Raw genomic sequence first — 21,781 nt, 5'->3', positions numbered from 1 at the left:
GTCTTCACTGCACATATCTTGAGGCCCCACCGGTGCAACTCCAAAATATGTTCAGTTAGTTAGCAAAAGGTATTGTCTACATTTTTACTTTTGTTTATTTAAAACTTTATTTAAAAAAAGTATTTAGTATCTAATACTCCCATTTGTTGGACAGTCTATTTAAAAGTATAAGAATAAAGGGGAACATGTGGTAAAAGGCCATCAACTCCCCAAACTGATATTTCTGACTTGCCTGGATTCTGCAATTAGACATCATATTCCGGATTCTTATATATTTCTTGGACTAGAGGAAGAACAAAATAAGATAATGAAACAATGAGAATTAAAATGGGATTCTCATTCAGAATGATGCTGAGGTCTGTTTCTTGCTAAGCCCACAGCTCCCTGTAGTAGGAGCTATTTTTTTCCTAGCCAGCGTGATGTACACAGAAGGTTGACTATGCAGGGTACAGTCATAGAAACACTGTCATTTCTTCAAATAGGACAGAGACGTTTAGCAGGAGCAGAGGCAGGGGTACTCCCCTAGGTTATAAACGCCCTTAACAGTGTAGGTATATTTTAAAGCCTTGGTTCTCAACTGGTGGGTCGTGACCCAAAAGTTGGTCGCTACCCCATGTTCAGTGTTGCAAGCACTACTTTGATCACAATGGACCGGACCATAGTCCGTAGGGCGTGACCACGGTGCCATTCACTTCAATGGCCCGTCACGCCTCCTCCTACCCAACAAAAAAGTGTGCCGGCCGCAATGCGAGGCAGTGTGTTCTGGCCAGAATCGGGAAGGAATGCACTGCATTCTAGTGCAAACTAGGCCTAATGCCCTGCATTCCATTGCAGTGCGACTTGGGCCGCAACTTAATTACCAAGGACAAATGTGGGTCCTGAGGTTACACAGGTTGAGAACCACTGCTTTAAAGTGTTCTTCCACTTTTGAAACCAAATTGGGATAGCACCTATTTTATATTTGTTACATGTTCCCATTCACACAGGATAACGTATAGTGATATTAAAGCTTTATGTTATCCTATGTGAATGGGAACATGTTTTAAGCTATTTAAAATGCTGATGAAATCACTTACAATGGATGCTGCTCCTTGTATAAACGTTTTAGTTTTCTGCAGAATCAGCTAGTCCTCTGAGCACCTGTAAATATGAAATACTTCTGAGCCAGCAAATATAACTTTAGTCTCAATTATAAAGAAGCACATTGTTTACAGAAGTCAATAAGTCATCAGTGCAGGGACTCATAGCTCAGTTGGAGGTTTCAATCAGATAAAGAAAGTCTCAAAGCAAACAGCATCGGATTTGTAGTTACTCCACTTAACATATAATGTTATGGCAATTCTTTATCATTTAGTAAGTGTCCATAAAGAGTGAATGAGTGAGCGTGCCGACTTATTATTGCTGTATTCAGCAACAGCAGTAACTGCTTTTATAACATAGGTTTTCTAGTCACGTACAACTATCAGTATTTATTTGTTGCTTGTGTGTGAGAGGGAACTTTATGATCAGTTATATGTGTATAATGTTTAGTAGTGGTCTAATAGTAAGATACTGCTCTGCTTGACTTGTTTGTCTACCAACCCTTTAAAATATCTCCCCTCTCCATTGTTATCAGCAATTCAGATTATTAATCTTCCCCACCCACAGATTTAAGGACCAGAGGTATTTACAACCAGGCCTGCTATTAAAAAAGTCACACTTGAAGCTGATATTTTATCCCTACAGCTGTCCAGTAGAGTGAAAGGGTAAATGTAGTAAGATATAGATCTTCCTTGAGTGGCTAATTTAGTAATATCTATTGTTAGGATTTTTTAAAACATATGGAAGCCAAGTATACAAAATAAATGAAGGTAAGCTCATTTTAATAAGGAAAAACATGAGCTTAATGGATACACAATATTTAAAATGGTAAAGCAAGCCCAGATAACTCTATGATAAGAAAAATATGAATTAATGCTTATGAGCCACAAATAATATTATATCAGATTCACTATTTTTCAGAAATATAAAAGTAAATGTTGTGATTTTCAAAGTAGGAAATCTGAACAACATGTAGGTACCAGAAATGTATTGTTAAAAATAATACTTCCTGGGACTCCAAAAAGCAAAGATAATTACATTTTGGAAAGCATTTGGTTTGATAGCTGTATAATTTTGGGTGACATTTTAAGGTATTGTTTTCATTATTATATCAATGCATGTATCAGAACTGTTAGAATAATGTCAACTTTTTATCTCAAATTATCAAAGTATATTCTCATGTATTAAATAAAAAGAAATATTGCATAACCCAGTGGTGTGTGCTACCCTGCATCCTTGAATCAGCTGTAGGCTGACAAATAAATAAAAGATAACTTGTCAGGATCACAGAGTTACTGAGGAATTTGCAACTTTGAAGTGAATGTCATTAATACATCCAGCACTTATTTATTTATTTACATCCTTTAATATGTTGCTGTTTCAGCAAAGATCATACATTTATTATAGTAACAAAAACAATATCATAAAAGTCTTAGTCAAGCTAGATTCTTGGTTTTCTGTTTACCTATGTATTATATTCATCCATCTTTTGACATCTCAGGCAATAAAAAACAAACTTACATGGTATGATATATTACTGTCTGCTGTAATTAGGACACATCAGTAGTTCCCAATTTTATTTTTACACACAGGCTACATTTATAAATAAACATTGCAGTGGAGCCATATTAATGGGCATAATAATGGCAGCCCTATGAATTACTATAGTATCTTTTTTAGGGCTCATTCACACCAGAATTTCCTGATCTGAAATATTTTGCACTGATGCATGCTTAAACATACTTCAGATGTGTTCAATACATCCAGAGTAAAGATTGCACAACCAAATAATGCACAATTAGTATGTTATTATTCAACACATGTTTGTAAGCAGTAGACTGTCCCAGAAAACAACTGTTGTAAATAAAGTGAATCCATAATGTAATTTTTGTAGTTGTTTTTTTTTACATAGTTACATAGTTAGTCAGGTGGAAAAAAATACACAAGTCCATCGAGTTCAACATATAGAAGAAGAAAAAAATCAGAAAACTCCACAAACAGAACCCTATGCCCACACTTCCCTGCAGTTGATTTAGAAGAAGGCAAACAAAAACCTATAAAGCATGGTTCAATATGTTTCAATAGGGGAAAATAAATCCTACCAGATTCCATAAGGCAATCGGATATTCCCTGGATTAATAATCTTTGATGTGTTTTACTTATAAAATGTTGATATCTAGATAACAGTTAACTGAGCTAGCTAGAATTAGTTCCTGAGGAAGCCTATTTCACATTTTTACCGGTCTTACTGTGAAGAAGCCTTTCGATATGCAAAGATTAAACCTCATTTCCTTCAGACACAAAGAGTGCCCCCTTGTACTTTACAGTGACAAAGTGTATATGTATAGATATAGTGTGTGTATCTATATATATCTAGTGCAATATAAATGGATAAGCCGTATTAGTCCAGTAGACAAGATGTCAAAAAAGACAAAAATGCAGTATTGCAGTGTGCAATGATACCTTTTTTTATTGGACTAACAAAATATATAAAAGACAAGCTTTCGAGAGTGAACCTCTCTTCTTCAGGTCAGAAGCAATACTGATCAACATGACAGTTAGTCAGTTAAGACAGGAGAAAGCTGTTAGAGGGGGGTTCGTGGGGTGTCATAAATGTTAGACCTGGGAGTAAAAAATGCCTCCTGATAATCAAAAGACAGAAAAAATAACCGTAGGATGACAAATAAACCATAAACAGATCAGATATATACAACATACATGAATATTGTGATGTTCTGTAGATTCATAAAAAGTTCTGTATAGATATATATAGATACACACACTATATTGCCTTAAGTTTTGGGATGCCTGCCTTTACACGCACATGAACTTTAATGGCATCCCAGTCTTAGTCTGTAGGGTTCAATATTGAGTTGGCCCACCCTTTGCCACTATAACAGATTCAACTCTTCTGGGAAGGAGTGTGTCTATGGGAATGTTTGACCATTCTTCCAGAAGTGCATTTGTGAGGTCAGGTACTGATGTTGAACGATAAGGCCTGGTTCGCAGTCTCTGCTCTAATTCATCCCAAAGGTGTTCTATTGGCTTGAGGTCAGGACTCTGTGCAGGCCAGTCAAGTTTCTCCACCCCAAACTCACTCATCCATGTCTCTATGGACCTTGCTTTGTGCACTGGTGCATAGTCATGTTGGAACAGGAAGGGGCCATCCCCAAACTGTTCCCACAAAGTTGGGAGCATGAAATTGTCCAAAATGTATTGGTATGCTGATGCCTTAAGAGTTCCCTTCACTGGAACTAAGGGGCCTAGCCTAACCCCAACCCCTGAAAAATAACCACACACCATAATCTCCCATCCACCAAACTTTACACTTGGCACAATGCAGTCGGGCAAGGGCAGTTCTCCTAGACCCAGACACGTCCATTAGATTGCCAGACAGAGAAGTGTGATTTGCCATTCCAGAGAACACGTCTCCACTTCTCTAGAGTCCAGTGGTGGTGTGCTTTACACCACTGCATTCGACACTTTGCATTGTACTTGGTAAAGTAAGGCATGGATGCAGCTGCTCGGCCATGGAAACCCATTCCATAAAGCTCTCTATGCACTGTTGTTGTGCCAATCTGAAGGCCACATGAAGTTTGGAGGTCTGTAGCTATTGACTCTGCAGACAGTTGGTGACTTCTGCGCACTGTGCTCTTCAGCATGCGCTGACCCCGCTCTGTCATTTTACGTGGCCTACCACTTTGTGGCTAAGTGGCTGTTGTTCCCAGTTGCTTCCACTTTGTTATAATACCACTAACAGTTGACTGTGGAATATTTAGTAGCAAGGAAATGTCACAGATGGACTTATTGCACAGGTGGCAACCTATCACGGTACCACGCTTGATTTCACTGAGCTCTTGAGAACGACCCATTCTTTCACAAATGTTTGTAGAATCAGTCTGCATGCCTAGTTGCTCGATTTTATACACCTGTGGCCATGTAGGTGACTGAAATACCTGAATCCAATGATTTGAAGGGTGTGACCCAATACTTTTGGCAATATAATATACTGTATATTTATGTATATATTAAACACAGCAGAAAATGTTTCAATACAGAAACTCCATCTCTGATTGGATTTTGGTATAGCACCATATCACTGGAGGAGAGAAGGGAATCAATCACCGCTCTGACTCACTTGTGTGTGTGAATTTCAAATTAAGCTATTGAGCTATGTAAACCACAAGCGTTTTCCATAATACAGAGAAGAGGAGTCTGGCAAATGTTAAAAAGGAGCCTAGAGATCTCCATCTGCTATGCACATGAGAATACAACATGAGTTTATGCAATATTTAACACCTGGTGATCCTGTCATTAGGCTCCTTGTTCAGGCACTTCCTGTTATGGGGTGACAACTGTTTTCCAGTTGTGTTCCTGCTTTGTCAGCCGCAGTCATATGACTACAACTGGCCATGCCAACACACATTACAAAGAAATGGTCCACTGTTGTATCAGGAGACTGGTCCAGAGTAATGATATGCAGCCGATGCTGGAGTGAATGCATGTAGACAGGAAGTGGCTATACGAGACTGGAGGAGATCAGCAGCACTGAGATGGAAAAGAGGATGAAAATAGTGAAAACTGTATTTTATGTGAGAAAAGGATATATCATTCAGTTGGGGCATCTATTCTCAAGCAGGGTTTTGTAGAACCCTATTGTTCCTTTAAAGGTTTCTAGGGGTTTATTGAGCTGTAACTGTCAGGATGCCAGGGGCGTCACCTCCCCACGAGGTCAGAGGGTACGGCATAGGTTACAGACCTCCCTTCAGCCTGGCAGACCCACGGGCGCTCCGGCGGCCACTACGCGTGCACGAGCTGCGCGCCGGGTGCTACTGGACTGGGCTACTGGATCAGCCACCTTCCGTTTCCATCCCAGCTCCGCTGACTGTGTTCCCTCTGTCGTCAAACTATCGACGGTCCTGGGTACTCTCGAACACACCCTGCTGGACAAATACCAGGAGTTCGCGGACGTGTTCGAGACGAAGGGCGCTGACATCTTGCCTCCCCACAGGCCGTACGATTGCCCGATTGATCTACTCCCTGGGGCCCTGTTGCCGTACGGCAATCTCTCTGAACCAGAAACCAAGGCCTTGAAGACCTATGTAGATGAGAGCCTGGCAAAGGGGCTCATCCGCCCTTCCACCTCTCCCGTCGGGGCCGGCATCTTCTTTGTGGGGAAGAAGGACGGCGACCTCCGACCCTATGTGGATTACAGGTCTCTCAACTATATCACCAAGAAGAACCGGTACCCGCTTCCCCTCATCCCGGATTTACTGGACAGGGTGAAGGACGCAAGGTTCATCACCAAGATTGACCTCCGGGGGGCCTACAACCTCGTCCGCATTCGACAACGCGACGAGAGGAAGACGGCCTTTCGCTCATGATTCGGGCACTACGAGTATCTTGTGATGCCCTTTGGGCTCTGTAATGCCCCAGCTACGTTCCAGCACTTTGTCAATTACGTGTTTCGTGACCTCCTGGACTCCCACATTGTGGTATATCTGAATGACATACTCGTCTTCTCCCGGACATTACCACAGTACGAAAGGCACGTCAAGTCGGTACTCCACCGCCTCCGGATACATCTGCTGTACGGGAAACTTGAGAAGAGCACCTTCGAGGCCACTTCCATCGAGTTCCTTGGCTACATCCTATCCCCGGGACGGGTGGAGATGGACCCCAAAAAGATTCAGGCCGTCCTGGAGTGGCCCGTCCCCCGCAACCGCCGGATGGCCCAACAGTTCATTGGCTTTGCCAATTTGTACAGGCGGTTCATCCAGGGGTTTTCAGCCATCTGTACCCCCATCACCACGCTAACCAAGAGCGGCACACCGTTTACATGGACCCCAGAGGCCCACCAGGCATCCAGCGCCAACTACGGCTATCACCCCCTAACCCTTCCGGATCTGCCTATTGACACCCCGGTGCCAGAAGTGACCCAGCGGCTCCGGAACCTCCGAGAACTACAGCGGACTTTCATGCGGCAGCTCCAAGTCGCCCAACGGCACTAGAATATACAAGCCGACCGCCGGCGGGTGGTGTCCCCGCAGTACAAGAAGGGGGACAGGGTGTGGCTGTCCACACAGCACCTCCGGCTCTCCTGTCCCTCCAGGAAGCTGGGTCCCCGCTACCTTGGCCCTTTTACCATCATTGACATGTTCAACGAGGTTGCTGCGAAACTCCAGCTGCCCACATCCCTGGGCATCTACCCCGTGTTTCACGTGTCCCTGCTGAAGCCGCACCATACCAATCCGTTCCCAGACCAGGCACCTGCTCCTCCTCCGCCCATCCAGGTGAATAACGATGATGAATACGAAGTCCAGGAGATCGTGGACTCCCGCCGTCGGCGTGGGGTCCTCGAGTATCTCGTCCACTGGAAGGGATACGGTCCCAAGGAGCGTTCCTGGGAGCCCTCGGAGGGTGTCCATGTGGATGCCAAGGTGCGGGCGTTCCATCGGGCCCATCCCGAGAGTGCGCGTGTGCAGTACACAGGCTGCGCGCGCATCCCGGGGCCGTGCGAGGAACGCACATGCACCTGTTTGAGCTTCTGTTGTGGCCTTGCTGGGGGAGGTTCCCAGCCCACACACACACACCTTTCGCCTGCCATCGGCCCTCGGGAAGGGAAGCCTCCTGGTTGCCTCGGAGACCAGGGGCGGACTCACACCCCCTGGCTATAAAAACCTGGCCAGAGCCCTGGCTCAGTGCTGAGTTATTCCACCTCATGGTGTGACATATGAAGCTCTCCTCCTATGTGCCTTGCTGCCAGTTTCCTGAACCCTCTGCTGACTTCCCGTGTACCGACCCTGGACCGACTATTGCCTCTGAACCTTGCTGCCTGCCTCGACCTCGGATTGCGCTCGACTACCCCTTTGGATTGCCCTTTGTTACCTTGACTCGGGACTTTTTAGGCTGCTTCCTGCCAGCGGGTTCCCTCCGTGCTGCTTGCCCGCGGACGCACTTGACAGTATCTGATTGAACTCCCATTTGATTGTGCCACACCTAGCGTCACTTGGCATAGCCAGCTACATGACACCAATAATCTTTCTATAAAGGTTGGTATTCTAATCACTCCTGAGACCTGAACATTATTTAAAGGATTCCTCTGGGATAGATAGATAGATAGATAGATAGATAGATAGATAGATAGATAGATAGATAGATAGAATGGATAGGGAAAAGTCTGAGTTAATGTTTAAATTTACTTTAAGAGTTTCAGCATGCAAAAATCGAACAAATGAGAGCCACCCTCTACACCACAAGCTTTTAAATGGAGGCACAGATGATTGTAGGTGATAGCGTAGACATTCACTTCTAGCTTGATACAGGGATTGCAGATATAGTGCATATATTTTCTGCATATAAAAAGCAAGAGCCATGAATCTCAAACTTCTTCAGCTGTTTAAATATGTTTTCAAACATTCACGGTCAGCCCTACTACCAGGTGAAGGTGTTAAGTTGCTTAGCTGCTTTTATCTGCATGTGAATGATCATCTGAAATAACGGTATTTAAACAGTAAGGAATTCATTTTCTTGCTTTATGTATGCTCAGAGATTACAAGGTGTTAGTGATGCCAGAAGCACAGTACTGTACTGCAAAAATGTCCTTGGTTTAGGTTGCCAAAATAAGTGTTGACTCACTGGATAGAATTGCTCTATCCCACACTAAAAACAGGAAACATTTGCCTAAATGTTCTGTAAGTATATTCATCACCTGGAACTATTTAACTTCATTAGAATTACACCTGGGCACCTAAAATACATTTTTAATCAATATACATAATGCCATATATCCTTTCTAACTATTCAATCCAAACTTACTTTAACATGTTTTAATAGCCAACATAAATACATATGTGCAATGTAATGCACCTGCAAATTCTATATTCTATTATCTGCTCTGCCCTCAAGGTTCTTTAAAAAAGAAAGGCTTATTACTGATTACCATGATATATATGCTATGGGAGAAAAGACATTAAATTATGTAAATGATAGCCACAGGGGGGAAAAAACTTTCCAACAATTCGAAGCAAAGAAAGTTCTGTTCATGTTTTTGATCAAACACAACATCTTGATTCATTTTCTGTCTCTGAAAATCATTATCTTTCTTTTGTGTACTCAGCAAAAATTCCCATTTACGCCCTTGCGATCACTGGATAATCATTGCATGCTATAAAGGCAAATAGAGCAGTAATTCAAAATATAAAGCTCACACTTAATGAAAGAGATGACCAAGCTGGAAGAGGAGCAGTTATTGTAGGCGTGTGGAAATAAATTGGCTCATTAACTAAAATAGAGCACGAATAACAGAGCTGGGCCATATTTAAGATCTCTTTTATCTGGAGAATCTTACTTATTTTCAATTTGTTAACTTTATTCCATAATAAAGAGTGGATGTTAATTAAAAGTTAGACTTGTGAAGTTAAGAAAGTTTTGTATGATCTGTAAAATGCTAAAATGGAAATCCCCATTAACGACTGCCATTAGTCTACACAAAGTCACCCATTCATTAAACTATGGTTGTAGAATATTATGGCATTTCAGACTCTTATTTAAAGATGACTGGATTTCACATAATAATTAAGGAAACCCATCCTGTGTACAGGAATATATCTTCAAAGTAACTGATATTTTTGAGTATGCTTGAGAAGACTGGATTTGGCTGTTACAGGGATACTTGAAAGTTAAGCCAATAGTTCATATGGGATAGAGTGAGGAAGGATTAAAACTCAAATCAGCTTTTCATTGCTGACTTTGTCCATTTTTGAATTTTTACCCCTATCTTTTGTCTTGGTTTCTCACTAGGGAATGAGAACAAATCTTAACAAGGACACAGAGAATTAAAAATAAAAATGTTCTTGACTTCCTGACAGGGGTTCCAACACTTTACCACTCTATCCAAAACTAAGAAGAAAAATGCAGTAGCTGTATTAGTTTTCTTATTTTTTAGGCTATTTTCCTTCATTTTCACCTGATGATTCAACTAGTAACACTAGTTACTCCACACTGTGGAGAGTATAATGTTATATGTAGTAGCAGATTTAGATAGACTTGCCTAAAAATTTAAAGCCAAACTCCATCTAACACTTTAGGAATAAAGGTTTTACATAAATAAATAAAAGCTGACAACTGTAAGCACCCCTGTCAATGTTACTGCCATTTTCGCTGGACAACTTGGTTAAAAGGAGTTAAAAAATAACAGGCTTACTGGATGAATCACTAGGTAAAAATAAAGGAAACAAATCCTAAAAATATAAAAACAAATGCAGCCACACATCTAACAATTATGAAGATTAAAAGATTATTAAGATTAAAATATTAAGATATATTAAATGTCTGATTTTGTATTTAGATATGTTTTAATGTTAATGTATATTAGCATGTGCCAGTCATTCCACTGAAGTGGAAAGAGAATCCTGTACTAGCAACAAGGATTAGCAGTTCTCATCAGTCTTTTTGTTTTCAATTTTTTCTCTAAAAATGTAGGGGGGTCATCAGAAAATATTTTGCTCAGAGTGCCCCCTAGACCTTATTCTAGCTCTGATTACAGTCATTCTATTCAAATAAATTCGTTTTTTGTATTGTTATATATACTACCACATGAAATGGTGTTTTATTTCTGGATGGAGTTCAACTTTTAAAAAAGAACAATTCCCCTTTACTATTAATTTGCTGGATGACCTTTCTAGCACACATTTTTCTATATCAACTGTCTATCCATAGACACATTGCTTTCCCTGTGCTTCTGTTTAACTGCATTATTGCTGTTGGTAGAGAGAACACTGACAAAGATAAAAAGCTATACAAACATTATTTTACAGGCATGTCTAGAACATACACAGAGCTCTGGCAGCAGTCTGTACATATTTTCTACATATTTAGAACCTGAAAACTAGCTCAGTCATGAAGGGGTTAAACTTGTTCTATCAAGAAAATGACATTCTGCAGTATACAAATGTTGCATTGCTCAGGTGTTGGTGACATGTAATGACATACAGTATAATTACTGTATATAAATATATAGTACTCTCTAGCACTTATACATTGATAGAACACTTTGATCACACCACAACCTAAAACAGTAAAAAAAAAACAAGATATATAGTATGTGCTGTGAGATGCTGAAGCTAGTAGCATGAATTACACCTACAAAAAACTGCATAGTAGAGGGGCAGACCTTCACAGTGGTCATTAAGAAAAACACATCAAAATAAGTAATATGACAGCTTCCCAATGATAAACAAATAATCTTAATTCAATTTACTGATGATTAAATTGAACTCTTGGTCAAATCAAAGGTAACCACAGTAGTGGGGCTACCTTCATACATCAAGGGTTAAATACTAATTTTGGTCTAGATGAAACATCTACAGCAGTTTTACTTACCTTATCCTCCATTCACCTGGCAGTTGCTGCTCTCTTCTTCAATCCGATGCTTTGGGTTGTGGGTGGGCCCTTGGTATCCTGCATTGTACATGATTATATCAGAGTGCCTGTAACTGAAGTGGCTTATGTTCAAATTCCCTTTCTATTTAACCAGATAGCCTGGAGGAGAGTGGGAAAATGATTTGTGGCAGGTAACTACTCTGCAAAATGTTGTCCTACGTGGACGGTAGTACTGTGAGGCCTGCATGCTCACCTGCTGGATGATTAGATGGTGCCTACACTGGCAGGTGTGGGAAATATCTCTGGCACATATATGTTTTGGAGAAAATATAAGGCTTTTTCCTTGAGTGCCACTGATAAGGCTAATGCTTACAGACCAGCAGTAAATCTGAAGTAGAGGTTAGAACCTGGTAATGAAAACCTTTAGGACATAGGGTAATGGTATTTATGTTTTAGGCTACGTTCCTTTAAATGCAGCAAATGTCTTGAGAAGTGCATCTTGCATGTGTTTGGTTTGAGTAATTGGAGTATGATTATTGTTATTGAAGCTGACAAAATTCTGTATTTTGAGTTGTATGCAAAGTCTGTGATGTACCTCACTAAGCTGACAGGCTGCTCACTCTCCTGATGGATAATGAGCCCGCGCTCTACACTGCACTGTCAATATACTGCTGTGACTGTGTCTTCTAAAGAGTTACTGTAACCATTTTGTTGTTTTCTTTGAATTGCTCAAGTTCAACCATGGTAAGTTAATACATCTTTTTTTATGGATGTCCTTAAGACTTAAACTTAAGGTGAAAAATTCATGTAGTACTAAATGTAAAGCTGAAATCAGGCGAAAGCTCAAAACTACCCTTGCAGTGTGGCTTCTCCTGCACTGCAACGGTTAAATGCTTTACAATGCCTTACAATGCAGGACTGCTGGTCATTGTACGTAATGATGTCAGAGTGTCTGTACCAAAAAGAAGCTGGAACTAGAAAGGACAGGAGGAAGCCTATGGGAGTGATTGATAAGGTAAGTAAAACTGCATTTAAAGATATCCTAGATGAAAAAGAGCATTTAAATTGTGCAGTGTGTGTGGGAGTCTTTTCCTGGATTTCAGCTTTTAACATCTTTTGGAATTATAAAATCTGTGCTTAAAGGGAAAGGTAACTTGTTTTATTGAGATTTTTTTTAATCTAACCATTTGTTTCCAGGACAGAAGCTGAAATGTTTTGCTAATGAATTATTTTTTTGTCTGGTTATTTCTTAAATGGTGCTGAATTGCATGTTTATGTGTTTGTTATTTCTTAAATTTCACAGAGCAAAGGAAAGCTTTGTATGATTTTGTATTATATTTTCTAATAGTTTGTTTCTTGGTAAAGTTTTCCATCTCTGCTGTATGATCTGTACATTTGGGGATATATTTTGGAATGGAGCTATTTTACTAGTTTATTTTCCTGTAATGAATGAATTTTTGTGACTGCTCCCCTTCAAGATCAGTTGAGTATTTTTCACCTTCCATTTTTTTGTTGTAAACACAGGAGTCTTTAACTCAGGTGCTGTGTTCAGACATGAAAAAAGAGAGAGGTGAGATAGAAAAAAGTTTAGATCTTCATAGTGACACTGTATTTGTATTTAGTTTTTATATATATTGCTTGTGGACATTCAGCTGCAGCCATGATGATACAATTTCGTTCTTTTAGAGGTGATATATTATGAACAGTATTGCCAACAATACTTGCACATTTATTTTGAGAGATACAACAGGAAAGTATCCCCTTTTTGTTGAGTTTAAGTGTGTCTGGGACCGAATCAAGGTTGTGGTCCCTGGTTACACTTATGGGGCACCTTAGGTGGTCAGAGAGTTGTGAACAGTTTAGACCTAAAGCACCCAGAGCAAGAAAGGAATACTATCATGAGCTGGAGGAGGTGATTGGGCAGGGTTATTTTTTAAGTTATTTGTTTTTGTTATTTTATTGTATTTAATTGAAGGTTAAGACTTTAATGTAGTGTTGAAAAAAAAAGTACATGGATGTGATGTCTTTTAAGAAATTGAGAACATTTCCAGAAGGCATTGTTTTACATTTAGTGACTAATATGCAATGCATACGACATTCAAAGGGGTAGTATCTAAGCTGCTGTGAAAGAGATATAGGTGGGTCAACAGTTTTACTCCCCATATCATTCCTCCAAACTAGTTGGAAAATGAAAAGGTATAGTGTTACTTTGAAAAAGTTAACATGTTACAGGAATAAAATGATTGGGTGGGTGCATAGGAGCTAAACCCAATGTCTATCATTGTTCTGCCTTTGGCATTAAGGAATTATAAGCTTACTTACCTGCCATATCAAAATCAGCTACAAGATGGTGCTGAAGAAAACATTGCTGTTTATAGCAGCTTAAACTGTCTTCCTTTAATTAAAAAGAGAAGGAAACACAGCATTTTGGGAATTCAGCCTCAATTTTAGAACAGAGAAGAAGAGAATCCACTGCCATTCTCAGCACGAGCCTGGAGGAAAGAGCCTGAATCTCTCTTAGACAGCATTGCTGGTATGGATGGACTAGTTTCTCTGCATATTTGTAAGCCGACATTAAATTTACATATTTCATATATTAATTGTATGTTTCCATGTTTTTTTTCTCACCATACTGTGTTGTTAATAAAGCATCAAGATTTCACTCAGTCTGGCTTATTGTAGAATAGTAGGGTATAGGTGCATGTTGAGCTATACATAGGCCACAGGGCAACATGTAGCGGGGCACAGAGCAATCATACACACACCTAGAAAGTCTTTTTGCTAATTACTTTTTGGATATGCACCAAAGGCTGAACTTTATTTTCCTAATGATTCTCATCTTTCTCTTGCGTATAGATCTCTGACTGAAAATTGTATTGTACACTAGTTAACCTGTGTGTTTTCTTTATTTCCAGATCCTGAGCCTCAGTACAGGAGACAGACTGGAGAATGGTCAAGCAACACTTTGCAAAATCTGACATTATCAAGTACAATGCAAAGCTAATAATCTGGAGAGAAGAGGAAAGCACCAGAGCATTCCTCTAGACTTAATAAACATTTATCCCAGTGCAGAGGGTGGAGAGAGCAAACGTAGATTTTTTTTAAGAATCATGGACTTAGACACCTGGATAAGAATAAGTGGCTTTCATTGTCTTGGGTGGGTTTAACTGATACTTGCTTGAATGGGTTGTTAGGTTTATTTTTAAAGCCCATTATTGTTATCCTTGTTTTGTTGGTGTATTTATATGTTGTATTTTTACATGTGTTTGTCATAGATGTACTTAGATGTACTTGTTTGTCATAGATGTAAGTTCCTAAAAGGTTCCTTTTAGACCAGAAGTGCAGATCCTTTTTGCTTGGTCTCCATGAGTGCTAATTTCTATACTTTTAAATGTTTACTTTTACTTTGTAACTCTTCAAACCCTTCACTGTGAGCAGAGGTTGCTGATTTCCCTATCACCAATAAGTCATCATTTTTACATCTCCTGTCTCATGTCTGCATGTACCAAGATTTCCCAACAGGCTTACATTTTTACCATTAGGTTTTTATTTCTGTGTAAAAGAGAATAATATTGTCTTTAAAAGCAGATTTTTTGCAATTCAAGCAAACAACTAAAAGTAACTTCACTGAGCAATTGATATACTGAATCAGCATCCACTGTAAGTGCTATAAAAAAACTCAGTGTTATACTTCAAAAGATCGGATAACATGAAGCTTCTTTCAAAAACATTATAAATCATAATGCAATTGTACAAGGTAATTTTCATAATATAAGGTCAACCTACAAAAACATTTTAGCCTTGGTGGACGCTGCTGGTTAAAGCACCTAATGGTTTGTAATGTCTTAAAGATAAGGACTTTGCAGGTCTGCACATCAGCCAGCACAAATACAACAGGCTCTTATCCTCAATATTGATCTATTGCATGTTTTTTTTTTAATCTAGGGGATGGAAAAATATACACTTATACTTGCCCTTCAAAATGGTTTCATGTCAGCTGACAGCAGGGCTGCCATTAGAAATCATGGGGCAATGTAAAGCCTACATGACAGCCCCCCTCACTGAATGTGAGTGATGTGCCCCCGGCAGCTTCTGAATAAATACAAGCATCTGTAGATGCACCTACATAAGGTATGTATGACACTGGCATTACAAACTTGAACACATTGCTGTTACACAGGGGCAGATGTGAGTTCTGAATAGGACCATGCAAGTCACTGACAGACTTGTTTAAGTGAGATGTAGAGTTGCAAGCCTCATATACACTGAGTGGCCAGATTATTATGACCGCCCCATCAGTATTACGAGAGGACTTAGTCGGGCCACCTCGTGACTCCACGAGATGTTGAAAGGTGATCCGAGAAATCTGACACTGCACTGTTGCCCTTCTGTTGTCTTGTACCAGTCTTGCCACTCTCTGTTCTGCCCTAACATTGACTGGTCGCTGACGGCCACAATTCGCACGTTCAGACCCAGATTTTCAGCTGACAGTCCAGTCTTTAAACACTTTAACAATGAGCCCCTCTTGAACATTTAACGAATTCTGCTGTTTTGCTGATATGGCTCCATGGCTCGCGCCAACAATTATCCCACGTTCAAAGGCTGTTAAATCGCATTGTTTACCCATATCTTCAGAAAAAAAATCACTTCTACTGTCGTGGTAAACAACCTGCTTCCCTATTTATAATGGTCCCTCTAGCAACTTCAGCGCAAAATTATAGCTAGTTATAGCGAATTTGCCTACAAACGTCAGGTGGTCATAATAAACTGGCCACTCAGTGTATACTGGTGCTAGTTGGGATAATCGGACTTGCTGGGAACTCCCCTTTAGAACATTGGTTGATACCCCCACTCTGGCCCAGCCAGATTAGTCCTAGCCTGCTAATCCAGTGATGTCAGTGCAGTTAGTTGTTTGCAAGCTTGGAGATATTACAAAAAAAAAAAGACATATATAGAATACATGCGTACCACCTCCTCCAACTTTTCCAGTGGGTCTGTTTCCCTCTCCTGACAAGGAGGCTGTCTATTGTGGGCTGTGGTATATGACATGATCAGCAGGGAGGTTTTGAGAAGCACTATAGCCTCATGCACACCCATATGCATCGGTGACCCTGGCTGGAGGTGTTCAACCCTGATGTGGTGACTGATTGTGCACTGATTACAGTGCCAGTGTATTGAGTGGTACAGTGACAAGACTGGTCGGAGACCTGCAAAAGGTTTCAGGACCAGAACCAGGTGGAAAGATTATCACATGACAGTTAATTAAGGTATTACTATGGGCTCCCTATTCCCCAGACAAAACAAGATTCGTTAATATTATTGTAATGCCTGGAATTAGGCTTTCATTTATTCGATATTATGGAAAATACAGAACACATCCATATAAACCTAGAAAGAATAGAAACAGAAGCTTCCACAGTTTTCACTGTTGGAGACAGAATGTTATAAGAAGTGAGCAGTAAGGTGTTTCATTTTCTAAGGCAAAACATAAACTGTAAAATTTTTGCAGACTTTGCTTACGCCCCGAGTCTCAGTGATGTAAAAGATATATATGCTTAAAAAATTTTTGAAACTAAAAAAAAAGATATATATGCCAAATTTCAAGAAGATTGGATAATATTTAGAAGTTGCACACTTTGGTCTGTTTTGTAAAAGTAGGCAAAAAATACGATTTTTCAATGTTAACTACTTTTATTGTGAAAACTAGAAATCACAAACTTAAAATACTATTAAAACTATACACTAAGATTAATAGGTAATATGATAGGTAAAACATGTGTTATATTAATCAACTTTGAACGATGCAATCCCTTGTTTTGTTCGCTTGGTGACAACTTTTCTGTGATGCTCGACTACCCTCAACAAGAATTGTTTTTGTTGTTCATCCCTGACCGATTCATTATACTTTTTTATCAGAGCAATTCCTCTTTCTGTGGTATCATTGACAACCTTAAGAGCGTTCACATGGCTTCTTAGAGAATCACTGCAGTATTCTGTCACGTCATGGATCCCAAACAATTCAAAGAACGTCTTTGTTTTATTAGTAACGAAATGGCTCAGATCTTTTCCTTCAAAAAACATGTTTTTATCCTCTAATCGTTTCACTTCCTTTTTCTTTGCAGGTTTGGTTTCTAAATTTTTAGTCATATTTTCCTTAACAGCCTGAGTAATACGTTCATCCAAAAAAGCCAATCCTACGTTTGTTTCTGACAGATACCAAACGTGTCTCTTAGCAACTGTGAGAGCACATTTTTTGACTTCTGCATCTGGGTAAGTGCTCAGAAGCTGTAGCATATCCAAATCATTCTTTGGAGCCCATCGACTTACAATTGCCTCATGCCAAAAGCAAACATATATGAGGCTGACAAAATGTGCAACTCGTTTCATTCCTTTCAATTGTCGTTGAGGAATATTCAACTGTTTAGTGAAGAGGACAATTTTAAGTGCATATATTGCCTTTGCCATCCACCTTGCTTGATGAAGTGCCCCTGGGATCCTGAAACTGAAGAAAAAATTTCACTAGTTTGTGATAAAAGTGATCAATGTGTGCAACCCCTAAATATTATCCAATCTTCTTGAAATTTGACATATATATCTTTTACATCACTGAGACTCGGGGCGTAAGCAAAGTCATATGAAAATCACATCATTGGAAAAATGAAACACCCTAGTGAGCAGTTAACTAACAGAGGACTAAAATAACACCATTAGCTGGACTATTCCTAAATGTTTTTTTGACTGTCAAATAAAATCCTTGTCATTGACCAGCCCAGCACTGTCATATGGGGACAGGGAGGCATCCAAGCTCTGACAATGCACATTGGAGGTTACACAGTGCTTTTTTTCCTTAATCTAGATGGCTGAATAGGGGAAGTGGATGAGCGAGGGGAATTGAGTATATGCTGCTGCAGACGGGGAGATAAGTAAATGCTTTACTGTGCCCTGGGTGGCATATATTTACTTTAATTTTACTGAAGAAAATGCTGCTCCAAGACACTAACCAGTGTCTGGTTATGTGACTAAAAACCAGAGATTAGTTAGCTATATCTGACAAATGAGATTACTAAGTCAATGGCACAGACTGGTCTAATTTGTCTGAAAGAGTGCCCCAAACCCCTTCAGCAGAGGCAACATGGAAGGTCATTTTGAATTGCCTCTTTTCTCAGCTATGAGTTTCATGTAGCTGGATTGTCAGAATGGTTGGGGGATACTTTTTGATTCCACTTTAAAGCTGAACATTGATAACGTATTCACAAAATACCATTACCACATACTGTTGTCTTGTGTACGCATCTTCTGCCTTGAACCAGTGAACTATCTGTTTTCTCTGTGTAACAATGCTGTATCTAAAACAGAGGAAGCAATAGATACTATTTGAAAACTGCCAACTCAGCAGTTAGATTCCTTGCTTGTAGTCAGCTATATACAATTGTTCTTGGCATGCATCTATTACACACAGCTGACACAAGACCCAGCATTATATAAAGGTACATAGCTCTATTTATTGGCAGCTTTACAGATGAGCATTTGTCAACGCTAATCAAACTTAGAGATGTGACAAAATATTTTCCTTGAAGATTAAATATAGCTTCAACATAATTTTCAACCACAGCTGTGTTTAAACAGGAAACAATAATTGATTTTTTCTTCTGCATCACAATCAACTAGAACCCAAACTTGCTAGGTATATTTTAAAGTGTTTAGATCAAGCAAAATATCCAAATTAAGAATATTTGCAAAGCTTTCAGGTGTGAAATCACCCAATTTCAGTGTGCACAGAAAAAAACGAATCTGAATCGATCAGCCTGTACTTGGACAGTTAAACCGTAAGATTGTCTTGCTTGTAATAAGAATTTAAGATTTTTTTGCAGTGTTAGCAGTTCTTAATAGCCTTAATTTAATTTCCATTTGCATGTGAATTAGATGACAAACAAACAGGAGCATCTATCACTTAATCTTGCAAGAGATTGGGACTTCAAACCTTGAACCTTCAACCACCTTTACCTGAGAACTTTTTTAAATGGAACTGTTTGTTTCTTTTGAAGGGGGTATATCTGCAGCTAGGTTTTACCTAACTTTTGCTCTACTCAAATCAAGCAGGAACGCAAGATCCCAGAGAGAATGGGAGGTGAAACTGGCACGGTTGTACTAAAGTAACTTTGTCAACATAACTTTTTTTTCCTAAAACAGAACTCCAGCCAAAAATAGAACAAAAATGTTTAGCCAATTAAAACCTGCCACTAGTTGTCCTCAGTCTGATGACCAGCATCGTTCAACTCACTTTCTCTGACCCCGGTAATCCTGGACCAGCCCCAGTCTGTTACTGGATGAGCTTACTTATCACTCTACTCTCTCTTCCTACCAGTATGCTTCCTGTCAGTACATGAACCTATTGTCCCCTTGTACTGCTTCTTCCTCTCACACTCTAGTCCTCCTGTGCAGGGACTGATACCAGGTCATGATTGTGCACTTAAACTGCTTGCATTTTAAAAATACATTTGTTGGCATATTAATTATTACAGACCTGCATTTATTTGTGTCTTTAATATATGCCTGCAGTTCAGCTTTAACTGTCCAGTGGGCACTGAGTCCTGTCTATGCTCTGTTGAAGAACTATGGCCACCAAAAAAATCATTTGCTTCTGACACACTGGCCACACTGCAGTATGGATTCATCTATTTCCATCACTGCAGAAGATTCTTTTCTCACTACCCTCATCATTACTTGTTGAGGCCATCCATCAAATAATGGGCTTATAGCTGGGTGTAGCAGGACAGAAGGGCAAGTCAGAGCTATAAGAGGTGCCTACTGTTGCAACCAAGTGGTATATCACTAAGCTTACAATCGCTACAAAATTCAGAGCAGATGATTGCTACAGTAAACCCAAGGCCATAGCTTCTGCCCAGTTACCGTATCAATCTCACATTCTTTTTCTTGTTCACTTGCAAACATTATACCAAAAGTACTTAACTGGAGACTCTGAAAGCAGCAGAGGTATTTTCCCCCCCCAAAAGTACCAAGGAAAATATGGATGGGGCAAAAAGGATTATTTTGTACCTTGAATAAACAATAAACACGCCGCAGTGTATAAACAGGCCTAGACATAACCAATGTAAATAGCCAGTATGATTTATAACTTGCTCGTTATGTGGCCTCTCTGTGGTATCCAGACTTACAGGTTTCAGATATAACCATGCATTCTCAGTTTTTAATACACTTAATAGACCACTTTAGATTTATAGTTGGTCAGACATTAGAAACTAGATCCACCTTATATTTATGTGCGTCTATTAGGAACGTATACAAAAATAAATAAAGGCAACCTATCAGAGATGAACAAATGAGCATTTAACCGCTGCAGTGTGGGAGCAGCCCCTCTGCCCGGAGTTCTGCTATGCATTACATAGTAACTGGATTTGGTACTTGTTTAGACTGCCATATTGAAGTTGCACTTTAACAAAAATAATGTTTACGTAACTTTTTACTTATTTAATCCATAACACGTTTTTGGCAAATCTGTATTGCTTGTACATCTCATAAAACTAAAGTTCTTGCTCCTTGTATAATCCATAAGATCCTTTGATCCCTGTGTATTACTTGACTAAGAAGTCATGTTGTCTGTGCTCTCATCTGTCCCTGTGGATCACAAATGGGTAGGACAAGAAGAGCCTTTAGTAAAGGATAAACAACACAGACTTTATAGTGTATTTCTTTAAAAAGTAGCCACAGCTTGTTTGAGACATTTTATTCAATACCACCAGGGAAAAGCTCAAGGACAGAACACATAACCTCTTATACAGACAGCTCTGGCAGGCATAAACAAGAAGAACATTAGCTGTATTATAATGATCCTCAGTTTCTGCCCTCCTAGTTACTCAGTATAACATAAGAAGACTATGTTTGGTAATGGTTATTCACAATTGTGATATATACAAATGCTTATATACAGATGTATATCAGCTTAACATTCTGATTCTGGTCCTGTTGGTTACACCCCTGTCCATTTTAATTTATTAGGAATCAAATGGTAAAAATACAAATTGGCAATTAACAATATTATCCTTGGGCTTATGTCATACTTGATTCATATATATATATCATTGCAGTGTGCAATGATACCTTTTTTATTGGACTAACAAAATATTTAAAAGACAAGCTTTCGAGAGTGAACCTCTCTTCTTCAGGTCAGAAGCAAATACTTGGGCAAATATTGCTTCTGACCTGAAGAAGAGAGGTTCACTCTCGAAAGCTTGTCTTTTATATATTTTGTTAGTCCAATAAGAAAGGTATCATTGCACACTGCAATACTGCGTTTTTG

Source organism: Nanorana parkeri, unplaced genomic scaffold (genome assembly GCF_000935625.1).
Source record: "Nanorana parkeri isolate BGI_ZX_2015 unplaced genomic scaffold, ASM93562v1 scaffold797, whole genome shotgun sequence".
Taxonomy (NCBI): Eukaryota; Metazoa; Chordata; class Amphibia; order Anura; family Dicroglossidae; genus Nanorana; species Nanorana parkeri.
The sequence above is the reverse complement of the archived record's forward strand: the minus strand, read 5'-3'. Positions refer to the sequence as shown.